At 45.1% G+C, this 10416-nt stretch overlaps 1 long non-coding RNA gene across 1 annotated transcript; it reads right to left on the minus strand.

Annotated features, from left to right (window-relative positions):
• Window positions 1–3005: 3005 nt before the first annotated feature.
• LOC121061779 lies at window positions 3006–10154 on the minus strand. Its single transcript, XR_005815286.1, has 3 exons — window positions 10025–10154; window positions 4695–4786; window positions 3006–3057 (listed from the first exon to the last, which is right to left on the minus strand). It is a non-coding gene; the product is annotated as an uncharacterized LOC121061779 (long non-coding RNA).
• Window positions 10155–10416: the final 262 nt, after the last annotated feature.

Below are 10416 nucleotides of genomic sequence, written 5' to 3' on the forward strand. Positions count from 1 at the left end.
AAAATTTCTTCCTTCAAGCTGTTTTATGCACCATGCATCCCTAGACAGAAGGACACAGGAACTGAGAAACCTGCTCCCTTGTCTTCCTGTAAATCTCTGTGGCTTCTCCAGCATGAAGGAGAGAGGCTGCTGGTGAGAGTGGTGCACACCACTGCCTGTCCTCACCACTGAAACTGTAGACACCAAAGGAGAGTGAAAGGGCTTGACCCAGAGGTGACTGAAGTCACTTAGCAGAGATCTGCCTCTTGGCTTCAAGTAAACTTGGACCAGCCCTGACATAAAAATGCTGGGAATCTCTAAGCTATGCTCAGACTTCCTAGACAACTACACAGCTACTCTGATGTGTAGCTCAAGACCACAGGGGATTCACACCCCTGCTCTTCGGTGCTGCCCATCAGGTCAGAGGGATCCAAGCATCAAAGTCCAGCACTGCAGAAGGCGGCCTGAATGGAAACTCCTACCCCGAGGTTTTTGGCTCCTCTCTCTTTTGTCTTGCAGGCGTTTCCCCGGGTCTCGTCCACCAAAGTTGCATACTGTGGGAAGGATTCACGGAGCTGGGGGTGTCACTGCAGCCACTGCAGCTGGCTGAGGAGTGTTCAGTGCCTGTGAGGAGCGTGGATGCCTCCCCAAGCCTTTGTCCAGCACTTCGCCAGCACAGGAGGGGCTCCGCAAGCAGACAGTCTGTCCATACCCTGGCCCAGCTTCCATTAGCTGTTAATTGCCCTGCAAAAAAGACTGGCTCAGGGCTCCTCTGCCTTTTCCATGCCGTGACCCCTTGTTTGAGCACAAAAGAAGATTTTTGACCTCTCCTCCCATATCTCCCAGAAAAAAAAAGGATGCAGAAGGGGAGTGTTCAACCCCCTGCTGCAGGCTGTAGCCCAGAGGTTAAGGGACTCAGAGCTAGGACATCTACTTTGCCTTATAAAATGCATTTTTAACACTGCAGCATGAGTAGCAGCGAGCGGAAGAGCTTTGCTCTGGAAAATGCAGCCACAGAGTGCAGCCTAGTAGGCGACACGGTTTCTCAGCCTGCCAGTAGTAGCAATCCAATACACCCGCAGTAACAGCTGTGATGCCTGGTGATCTCCGGGTCAACGCCACTCTGTCTAATCAACATTTCCACCCTGTCCTTGAGAGCCCCATGCACCTCCGGGAGCAGCAGCACAAACCCACATTTCCCATTGAATCCCAAGGACGGCGGCGGACTGTGCACCGCAGAGCCATTTAGCACACCTCCTGCTGCAGAGCCAGCACAAAGCTGGGGGAGAAAGATATCAAAACGAGCCTCTCCCACTATCTCTTCTCTCCACAGGTCACAGTGACCAGCAAAGGTGCCCTGCCCCACACACAGCAATAACCTGATAGCAATGGTCTCCTTGCCTTTCGGATGGAAGACGTGCCAAGTGCAGTCCTGCATGTACCCCCAGCAAGGCAGTGGTACTGCCGGCACTGCCTCTGCTGAGAGGGGTGGGCATCACTCAGAAGGCCCAGAAAGTAGTCTCTGCCATGCCCAGGCAGCCTGGCGACAAGGCTCTGGCTCAGATCTTTTGTCTCGGTGCTAGGGGTGGAATTAATCAGAGGATTTGGGAATTATTATCATTTGTCATCAAGATGGAATGCGGAAAGTTTTGCAGAGCAGAAATTTATGTGAAGTCAGTCGCTCCCACAACATCATTCACACACACCTCTGCAAAGCACATTTTTTCTTCTGTTTTTATTTTATTTTTTTATTTTTTATATTCAAGTTAGACCCAACTGGCTCCTTGGCAATGCATGGGTGTGCGCAAAGCCAGCACTCATGTCCAGGTGTCCTGATGCTGCACCTCCCAATTCCACTTGTCAGGAACTTTGCCACAGGAGACCTATTTGGATTGCAACTTTACCTCGAGGTTCAGTTTCAGTTGTAGTGGAAAATCACAGGCAAAGAAGAACTCACAAAAGATATCTTGTTTTGCACAAGTCACAAGTTATAATTAAAGTATGCTGTGTGTGTGTAAGAAACATACATGCAGAAAAAGGCCAATTTAAGGATGCACATGTGATGATAATTTAGGTACCTAATTTGTTAATATCTGACTTCTCAGTCTTTGCTTCTACTTTCAGTAAAATGGAAAACGGTCTTCTTGTATATTTGATACAAGAATATGTTACATTTGTTTTCCTGGTCTTCTCCCAGTCCTTCGTGCCTATCCCCAAGCATAAAGTCTGCGTGTCAGCATCTCCGTGAACTTCGTGTATGAATGAGCAATATTCAAGATACAAAAGAATTGTGAAAGCCCAGTTGCAGCCAAGGCGATAACATTTAGCAATAAACCATTGAAATTGGACCGATGACAAAGAAACGTCCTTGCAGTGGAGCTAGCTTCTGAAGAAATTAAACAAACTTTGTCAGGAGAAACTGATGCTACTTGCGCGTTGGGAAGGCAGGCACAAGGGCTGGAGTCATGCAAGCACACCCTCATGTGGGAGCGGTGCTGGGGCCCCACGCCAGGGCTGGAAATGGAAAGAGTGATCAGTACAGCCCTACCGATGCGATGCTACACCCACTGCACAAAGCCCTGCAGATTGCTAAGGTAATCACAGCCCTCATCCTTCTGGGCCTGGGTGCCTGGCCGTGTACTGAGCGGCACAGGCACCGTGGTGGTGGTGATACATGTTCTCAGCCATCGTCACGATGCCAAGCCCTGAAGGATGTCCCAGGTGGGTCAAGGAAATGAACCAAGACCAACAAGCACCTCCAGCACCCCGTTGTTTCCCCTCTGATGCAGCCTGTCTCTTTCTGTTTCCTCTGTGTCAGAAACACAAAACTCATGCCCTGCTCACCTAACCAGGATGATTCCCAGGGAAGAGACTGAGCACATCACTTTCCAGCAATTCCCACAGTGAAATGAAGCTGAGGCAGCAGCATCCTCGCACACCTGTACAATTACACTCCTCCTCTGTCCCAAGGGATGTTTGCACAGACCTGCTGGCTAGTTACAGCAGCTGGTTAGGAGTAATGGTGTGGTGATGGAGGTAGTTGTCCCGCTTCGTTTGCATGATGTAAGGCTTTCCATTCTGTCCATGTTAAAAGGAGGGAGTTGGAGGAGAGAAAGAAAAAAGGAAATGTCACAAGGTAGAGTACAAAAAGGGTGGCGGTCACCAGTGATACTGTATAATCAAAACCACTTGTGTTGTGCTAACTATCTTTGACAAATAATCAAGAGCAGTTTGGACTCTTTGCTGCTGCTGGGGCCAGCCCTGGATCATGACAGCCCCGGTGCAGTATGGTGGAAGCAGAGATGCTGCCACTGCTCTGTCAGAGCTGTTTTCCTGACTCCGCTTTTGCAAAGCCTGCAGTAGCAGCCATGCTGTGTACAAGCCCCAGCCCAGTAGATAGCTCCCAGTCTTGGTCCTGCTTTTTCCCCCCTGAAGCCAGAGAAATCCCCACACCATCAAGGCATCTCCTCTCCTTGTGACAGACCAGCTGCCTGATACCTCCACCATCACAGTCCCTCGTGTACACAAACACCTCCCAGGTGCAGGCGGCTCCAAACCCCACTCCAGAGATGTAAAGGGCAAGTGGCAGGGTGCGATGCTACCCGTGCCTTCCATCCAAAGAGCCAACCCCACCGAGCCCTTCTGCTGGCGAAGCCCAGCCAGCTGCACATTTAAGCCACGGGGCTGCTGTGGAGGCATGCAAACCACACACCTGGCACCCCCTTCTCCCCAGAGAGGCCGTGTTCCCATCCTGCGGCCAGCACGTGGAGGTATTGCTTCCCTGGCAATGCTGCCCCTGTGGTAGCTTCTCCCTCTGGCACCAGCAGCCCAGCTCGCGGGGACAATTATTGCAGGCTGAAACACAAACAGAAAACAGGCATCTGCTCTGCTTTGATTTTTAAAAGAAGCCCGGTCCCTTTTTCGAATTATTCAGCTCTCAAATTTCAAAGGCAGGGAGGAGACATCGTGTGCAACAATCACGCTTTTTTTCCCTTCCTGTAATTTGTGGTGTGGCTTCTGCTCCTGGTGTCAGGGAATAACTTTTCAAACAGAATTAAAGAATAGCAAGCACTGAGCGCCTCTGGGTGAACAAGCTGTTTTCTTTACACCTGAAGACATTACAAGAGAATCCCAGCCTCTATTAACACCACTGCCTAGCTTTCATGGTGGCAGAGGAAAGCTTTTGAATATGAACTCTGACTGCTCAGAAAACAGAAGTCAAATGAGAAACACAGAGAATACATCAGTCACGGGAAGCCTATTAGTGCAGATGTGGCTGCATGCAAACGCGATTGAATCCGTCAGCAGCCTATTTGTAAATGTTTGTAAATACTGGTTTGTGTCGCCTGGGTATTGCAAATCCTCTAAATTTTCGCATTCCCAGAATCCCCGCTCTCTCCCGAAAACTCCCATTGGTTTCAAGCTGACATCTCTCAAGGTCACACTGGTCTACTACTCACTATTAAATCCACCTCCCACAGAAGAAACCATTAAAAACATCAGGAATCGGATAGCGAGCTGCTCACCACAGAGCCTGCTTCTCCCAGTGCGTTTGCCATGCTCTTAGCTGGCACAAAGGGCTCCTGATCCTGAATGGGGCCGCTGGGCACGACTCTGTGTTAAACACTAATTATGTTTTGTTAGTTTATTTTTAAACAAAACCCATGAAACTCATGGATTCCAGGAGTCCCGAGACAAAATGCAGCTTCAGTTACCGTAAACTGCCCCCAGCTGCAGCAGATCATCTGCCTTGCCTCCTCTGGCATATTCTGGCCCTTAAGGAGGTCAGGCTCGCCTTGGCTTTTCCCTAGAAAAAAAACAACAAAAACACATTGTAATGCTTTGCAAGACACTTGTTTTTAAAGTAACTCAAAAATAAATATGACTGTCTGTCTGCACAGTTTATTTTTATGAGTCTCGGAGAATTGTATTAATTGCTTAATTTATATTTCCATCAGGGTCCATCAATTAAGAGGAATCAGTGGCATTATTATCCTTGTAGAACACCACATCAGTCAAAAATGAAGCAGAGTCAGAGGTCTAGCTGTTAATCAGGTCACATTTCACTTCCTGTTGACACTTTTATTTCCCTTGCAGAAAATATTTGACGTTAAGTCTCAGATTATGAGCACTATTCACCCAGTGCGAGCAGCGCAGAGGAGCCGTCCTGCCAGCGCAGCTGGGAAGTATGCGCGGAGTCACTTGTGAGGCACCTCTCTGAGCAGCGCAGGGAGGATCGGCAGCTATTCGTCTTGATGACGAATGGGAAATCGCTCCAAGGTGAAGGTCAGATTTCCATCCGCACCTCAGAAAGCAAGAAACAGGACCGGCAAGAGCAGCAGAGGTCATTCTGTTGTGGCTCTGCTGCAAGCTGAGCAATTTGAAGAGTTGCTGCCCTCAGAGGCTGGCCAAGGAGGCAAAAATATCATAATGTGATAAATGCAATCAAGTATTTACTGGCAACAGGGAAACAGTGGGCTTTGCTAATGGCACAGCAGAGAAGAGTGTGACTGTGGTCAAGGATTCGCTTTAAAGCGAGGCATCACACAGGAAGGACAGCTTTGTAGTTAAGGAAATTGGCTAAGAGATAGGAAGGCTTTCAGTTATTCAGCACTAGATATTCATACGCTTCTTGAGAAACCTTGAATGGGTCATTTAGTTCTGCAGGGGCAGACGTGCTCCTGGGAGAGGCATAAAACATGCCAACTTGAAGAAGTTGATGTGGGGTAGTTGCAGCACCCTGCGCAATGTGGGGAAGCACGGCCCCCGCCCTCTGCCTCACCAGCTCCTGCCTCACGTACTTGTTAATTCACATCACCGTTACATCAAGGACGTGCTCCATGACAATCTGCTGACCCAACGCTCACCACCACCCACGGAACTACTTGTTTGCAATCTGCAAGAAGGCTGTAAAAATATTTTCCCTTTTTTCACCATATTGTCTGGCCTTCCCAGAGAAGAAGTTTCTGGTACAGTCTGTGGAACCTGAGCAACGTGCTCTGCTCATGAGATAGCTGATTTGTACCTCAAGGGCAAGAAGCAGCCTCTTCCACGAACTGGGCTCAATGCAGCAGGTTGAATCACTGTCTTTCCCATTCCCCCCTTTCTAATGCCTCCTCCTCTCTAAGTGTTTTGTATCACAGAGCACAGAAATAAGGAGATGCTTCAGTCATTATTGCCCCTTTCTGCTGCACAACCCACTAGTTATTGCCTTTTCTCAAGAAGGGATGCATCAATTAGAGTTATTTGTTAAACAATGATAGCACCATACCCCAAAATAAATATGTTTTTAATTAAAAAGTTTTACTTGCACTAGCACCTGCGAGGGAGAATCCGCTCTTGACATAGTGAAGTCACTGTAAAAGTGATCTTTTACAGTGGAACTTTCTAAAATTATTTTTGCTAAAAAATAGTTTTATTTTATTTTTATTAACTAAAAGGAACTATCTTTGCATTTTAGCATTTTACACATAGTTTTCAAATTGAGAATAATCTGACCACTGCCACAACTGGCTGAGCTACAGAGATTAGAAAAGGGAAAAACCTACATATATATATATTATTTTTTTCCTCAGTCAAAGTTTGGAAAAGTTTCAGCTGCAATTAAGAAGCTGCATTTTTCATCTGGAAGGTTTGCAAGTGAGGCCAAATTCCGAGGGAACAAAAATCCTCCCTTCCCCTGAGCTAGGGAGGAAGTTTAGGTCTGTGCTGCAGTGCAAAGTCCATTCCTATGTAGCATAACACACCTTCTTGAGGTATTCTGTTAGCAGCTAAACCTGCAGAGGTATTCTGTGAGCAGCTAAACGTGCAGGCCTTGCCTCTCTTTCCTGCCCACAGAAGGCATGTTTGAGTAATGATAATACTCAGATAAGCAGGTATTTCCTCCTATACATATTTGCTTTCTGTGGGGTGTGTGGTACCACATTTCCTTTAAAACAGCAGTCTCAAAACTCCCTCTTCCTTGGATCACTCTCTAAACTCCCAGCTTGACAGTGCTGCTTGGACTACTTTGACTCAAAATAAGTTTTGTTTGTTTGTTTGTTTGTTTGTTTCAGATTCCATGTAAAAATTTTTATTCTGCTGAGTATTTTACATATCCGAAGTACATGCCTAAAGAGGTGAGGGGAAGGAGAGCTCTCACTTCTGGCTGCGGAGGGCATGCAAAAACATGTGGCTTTGCTGAGGGCAGCAAGAGTGCTTGCAATCACTTTGCAGCCCTGTGACGTTCAGAAGTGTCTCGCGGTTTCTGGCTGATGCTCAGCCCCTCCACAGAGCCAGAAAGCACGGTGGCTGTTCGTGCAGAGCAGGTCCTTCCTCTGCCATCCCACCATCAGCCTCTTGGCACTGCTGTGCTGAAGCAAGACATATGTCGGGTCCCAATGCCCTTGGTGTTAACAGTCTGCCTCCTGCATATATAGATAAGGATGGGCAGCAGAGGTGTCCAGTGTAAATTAATTTCCTGCTCTCCCCAGAGCTGGTCTGCTGTTGAGCAACCATTTGCTCCTCGTTTCAGGACGGTTCCCCATCAGCTCCCATCATGGCCACAATTACTTGGGCTGCCTGTCCTCGCAGCAAGCCCGGAGGAGGGGAGCCACCCCGAGCCTAGTTTTGTCCCTGCTGGAGTATTGCAAAGTCACCAGCTCAAAATCTTCTCCCAGTACAGCTGAAGCCTTGGGTAAATATTGGCATCTCCCACCGTTAACTTCTGTGTGAGAAAAAGGCCTGGCTTTGCAATCTAATTGTGAAAGAGCTTGTTCATTTCTCCCTAATATTGCATAACTGAAGCTGAGTGCGAAGGGAAAACAAGTGCATAAGTCTGTATTTTCCCTCATGCATTAGCTTCAGAGAAAGGACATGGCTTCTATTACATCTCTGGCTGCAACAGATGGAGTAAGATTTTTTTTTTCCTGCCTATGACTATAACTTCTTAAAAACTGCCTTCCCAAGTTGATCAAGCAAGTCATGAAAAATGGCCTGTTTATAAAAATGATGATTCTGATTGAGTTAAAGCACTGTAAGGCAGGCAGCAATGTCCCTAAAGAGAGAAAAAGAAAGGCTTTATGGAGAAATATCTTGTTTTCCTAATAGCTTGGTATGGAAACAAGTTTATAAAACACATTAAAATTCCCCAGGGGCTTCAGCACTGCAGTGTTTCTAAACAGTTACATTTAGCTTGACCTTACAGTTGTAGGATGAGAAAAGATTGCCTTCTTTTTAGCCCCAGGAATACAATACTTGGCTTTTATGTAGCACTTTAAAACTTAAAAGCTCTAGATCAGCAAACCAAGAATCATTGCAGCCCAAACAGGGCAGCAGATTCAGACACCTTTACTGTCCCCTGGGTGATGCCCCTTTCCTGTCTGCCTGAACAGAGAGCCTGTCCTGCGGGGGTCTTGCCTGCCAGGGTCAGAAATTGTCAGCTGTGTCCCAGCAGGATGCTGTGAGATGCAGGCCAGTCCAGCTAAACCAGCCTGGTTCATGTGGGCCACAAGGAAGGAATTTGATTTTGACCATAAGCAAAACAATATTAAGGATATTTTCTTTTTTTCTTTTCTTTTCTTTTCTTTTCCTTTTTCTTATTTTCTTTTCCTTTTCTTTTTTTTTCTTTTCTTTCTCTTTCTGTTCTTTTCTTTTCTTTTCTTTTTTTTTTTTTCTTTATTTTCTTTTCTTTTCTTTTTTTTCGTTTCTTTCTTTTCTTTCTTTCTTTTTCTTTTCTTTTCTTTTCTTTTTTTTTTTCTTCCTTTCCTTCCTTTCCTTCCTTTCCTTCCTTCCTTTCCTTTCCTTCCTTCCTTCCTTCCTTTCCTTCCTTTCCTTTCCTTTTCCTTTCCTTTCTTTCCTTTCCTTTCCTTCTTTACTTTCCTTTCCTCTTCCTTTCCTTTTTTTTCATTTTCCTTTTTTTTTCTTTTCTTTTCTTTTCTTTTCTTTTTTTCTTTTCTTTTTCTTTCTTTTTTCTTTTCTTTTCTTTTCTTTTCTTTTCTTTTCTTTTCTTTTCTTTTCTTTTCTTTTCTTTTCTTGTCTTTTTCTTTTCTTTCTTTTCTTTTCTTCTTTCCTTTTCTTTTCTTTTCTTTCCTTTTCTTTCTTTTCTTCTTTTTTCCTTTCTTTTCCTTCCTCCTTTCCTTTCCTTTTCCTTCTGCTCCTTTCCTTTCCTTTCTGCTCCTTTCCTTTCCTTTTCCTTTCCTTTCCTTTTCCTTTCCTTTCCTTTCTTTCCTTTCCTTTCTTTCCTTTCCTTTCTTCTTTCCTTTTTTCTTTCCTTTTTCCTTTCCTTTCCTTTCCTTTCCTTTATTTCCTTTCCTTTCCTTTCCTTTCCTTTCCTTTCCTTTCCTTCCTTTCCTTTTCCTTTTCCTTTCCTTTCCTTCCTTTTTTCTTTTCTTTTCTTTTCTTTTCTTTTCTTTTCTTTTCTTTTCTTTTCGTTTCTTTTCTTTTCTTTTCTTTTCTTTTCTTTTCTTTTCTTTTCTTTTTTCTTTTTGTTACGACGATCATATTTTGTAATCTTGTTGTCTGCTTTTAAACCTCACTGAGATCTGCATTCCCACCTCCCACCAGCTTTATATGCAAAGTACTTGGGAAAAAAACATGGAAAGGAGAGGCAGGGAACAGCTATTGGGCAAGCTGGAGAGACCAGACCCTATCAGGTTCTAACATGGTTCTGAGTTTCGTACTTTCTCCTCTGTCTCTTGCCGTCCTCACTAATGCCTTAGGATTTTTATCTGATTATTTTAACTTAGCAAATTAATGGGAAAATAGCCGAAAGTAAGGCTAGAAGGAGAGATTTCTAAATGTCATGACTATAAAGACACAGTGCTTTATTTCCTTGACCAGTGTACCAAGGCAGAAAGTTCCTTACTGGCTTCATAATTGCTAAAGACATGCTGTGCAAGTGAATACTGTATTTTATTTATCAGAAAGTCAGTCAATGTCCATCCAATGTTCTCGTACACACACAGAAAATAATATTTGCATCCAATAGGGTCAAATGCGGACATCAGGGTGATCCTGAGGGTCTCATCACTTCCTCCATCAGACCCCTACCAGAGAAGCTTCTCACCTTCTGCCCCTGAATGGCAGAGCGTGGTGGCAGTAGGCTGCCTCAGGCATGAGGGAACCACTGCCTCCAAACTGGGAGAGCCCACTGGATACTGGCGGGGCTCCAGGAAGCTTCAGGAAGCCCAGGCACCCCCCTCCGTAAAGAGGGGAATGAAGTCAAAGGAAAGTGTATTTTAAGGAGAGTTCGCCCTGGGAAAACAAAGTGAGGGTTAATATTAATAAATAATAATAATAATAATAATAGCCTTCTAGCACAGCCAAGAAGAGTTTAGTTAAACAAAACCAGTCCATAGTAATATGGATATGTCTGCCATTCTACAGTCTTGGTGGCTAGACTTTGCACCTAATTTTCACTCCAACGTATGCTTTTTTTTTTTTTTTTTTTTTTTTACT

Source organism: Cygnus olor, chromosome 1, assembly GCF_009769625.2.
Source record: "Cygnus olor isolate bCygOlo1 chromosome 1, bCygOlo1.pri.v2, whole genome shotgun sequence".
Taxonomy (NCBI): domain Eukaryota; kingdom Metazoa; phylum Chordata; class Aves; order Anseriformes; family Anatidae; genus Cygnus; species Cygnus olor.